At 48.0% G+C, this 2,500-nt stretch overlaps 1 pseudogene; it reads left to right on the top strand.

Annotated features, from left to right (window-relative positions):
* The window catches only part of LOC125907857 (large subunit ribosomal RNA), a 9,178-nt pseudogene that overhangs the window by 4,689 nt on the left and 1,989 nt on the right, over positions 1–2,500 (top strand).

Here is a 2,500-nt window from a genome sequence, read left to right as displayed (position 1 = left end):
CCAGATCATGTTGGATAACACGGTAATGGCCGTAACCGGTATCCACAAATTCGTTATCGGGGGGGACTTCAACGCTTGGTCAGTAAGTTGGAACAACCAACTTGGCGAGCGTGGAGAAACCCAGAAACGAAGAGGTGAGTTGGTCTTATCAACCTTTGCGCAGATTGACGCAATTTTATTGAACGACGGCAGCGCCCCAACTTATGTTGGACCAGGGCGTACGTCAGTAGTTGATCTGACTTTTGCGAGTAGAACAGTCGCAAGATCATTTAAGTGGGAGGTGTTATCTAGCTATATGAACTCTGATCATCGTGCAATACGAATAGATCTTGAGACGCAAAGCGTGCGTAACTTGTCCCGACCCATAACGGGATGGAGCATCAAGTATTTTAGCAAAGATATATTTGAAGTTATGATGCAAGCCGCTTTTGAGACCGAGGTCACAACAAGCGAAGACTTAATGCGTATACTTGTCACGGCGTGTAATGCGACGATGACCAAGCGTAAGAGGTACACTCCTAACAAGAGTGCATTTTGGTGGACGCTAGAGATTGAGGCACTTCGCAAAGAGTGCAAACACCGCGATCGATTAGCGCAAAGAGCTTTTAATACTGATCTCTATTCTACTTTTAGGGACGAGTTCAAGGTGGCACGGAATGCCCTCAAGCGATTGATCAAGCATACCCGACAGAGGAAGTGGAAAGAGTTCCTGGGAACAGCGAACAACGCATCATTTGGTATTGTATATCATACGTTCAAGAAAGTGGCCGAGGGTTCGATTGGACCCCGAACTATGACATTAGATGAGTTTAGGGAAGTGGTGAGCGAGCTTTTTCCTACTCACCCAAACACGGTGTGGCCTGATTATCGTATCGATCAGCCACGAGAGTTTGAAAGAATTACTAATGATGAGATTCTTTCGGTTGCCAGGAGACTACCCAACAAGAAGGCGCCGGGACCAGATGGTATCCCGAATGAGGCGCTGAAAGTTGGTATGTTGACTGCAACCGATGCATTTTGCAGGGTTTACCAAGGCTGTTTAGAAAACGCGAAGTTCCCCGATGAGTGGAAAAGGCAGAGGTTGGTGTTAATACCGAAGCCGAACAAACCACCAGGGGAACCGGGTTCGGTTCGCCCCATTTGTCTATTAGACGGGGCAGGTAAAGGTCTAGAACGCATCATAGTGCAACGGTTAAATGCACACATCGAGGAGGTCAACGGACTGTCTGACGACCAATTTGGTTTCAGAAGTCGTCGATCAACAGTTGATGCGATTCAACGGGTAGTGGACATTGTTTCGGTAGCTAGAAGCAGAAACCGATACAGTGGACGGTATTGTGCAGTTGTTACATTAGATGTTACTAATGCTTTTAACAGTGCTTCGTGGTTGGCTATTGCAAATGCTTTACAGAGAATTAACACTCCTAAATATCTGTATGATATCATTGGTGATTATTTTAGGAATCGTGTGCTGATGTATGATACCACAGATGGACCGGCAGAGATTGCAGTCACATCGGGTGTACCTCAAGGCTCGGTACTTGGCCCAACGTTATGGAACCTCATGTACGACGGTGTCCTACGAGTTGCAATGGTGGAAGGTGCACGGATTATCGGCTATGCAGACGATATAGTGTTGTTGGTGGAAGGTAATTGTGTTGATGATATTGAAATTCTCGTTTCCAGCCAGATTCGCATCATCGACAGATGGATGACCGACAACGGATTAAAGATAGCCCCGACCAAGACCGAGTTCATTATGGTCAGTTCCCATCAGAGGATACAGCATGGGGCTATCCGGGTAGGTGATCACGTAGTACATTCGTCGCGCAGCTTAAAGTATTTGGGGATGGTCTTAGATGACCGCCTCGAGTACACTTCACACATCAGGTATGCGGTGGAGAGAGCGACGAAGCTATGGACCACCTTGGTAAGGATGATGCCTAATAAGGCAGGTCCGAGTAGTCATGTTAGGCGAGCAATTGCTCTTACTGTTGTGGCGAAGGTCCGGTATGCCTCGCCCATTTGGTGTCATACCCTTAGATTTGCTAACCGTAGACAATGGCTACGTCGGTTTTACCGGCCAGTAGTCCAGCGAGTTATCTCTTCTTTCAGGACAACTTCTCACGATGCAGTCTGCGTGCTTGCGGGAATGATCCCGCTGCATCTCCTCCTGGACGAGGACTCCAGGACTTTTCATCGGAGACGAGCAGAGAACATCGCCGGATCGGTTGCACGTAACATGGAACGTGTCACAACTATGGAACGATGGCAACGAGAATGGGATGAGAGTGTTCACGGTCGGTGGACATACCGTCTCATACCCGACGTCAACAGATGGATAAGTAGAAGATTTGGTGGTGTAGATTTCTTTCTTTCCCAGTTTCTTTCCAGCCATGGCTTCTACGCCTACCAGCTTCATCGGATGCAGTTAACGGGCTCGCCGCTATGCGATGCGTGCGAGGAACCTGAGGACGCCGAACACACGATATTCCATTGT

The sequence above is a fragment of the Anopheles coluzzii genome (genome assembly GCF_943734685.1).
Source record: "Anopheles coluzzii chromosome X unlocalized genomic scaffold, AcolN3 X_unloc_29, whole genome shotgun sequence".
Lineage (NCBI taxonomy): Eukaryota > Metazoa > Arthropoda > Insecta > Diptera > Culicidae > Anopheles > Anopheles coluzzii.
This window is presented reverse-complemented; position numbering and strand designations above follow the sequence as displayed.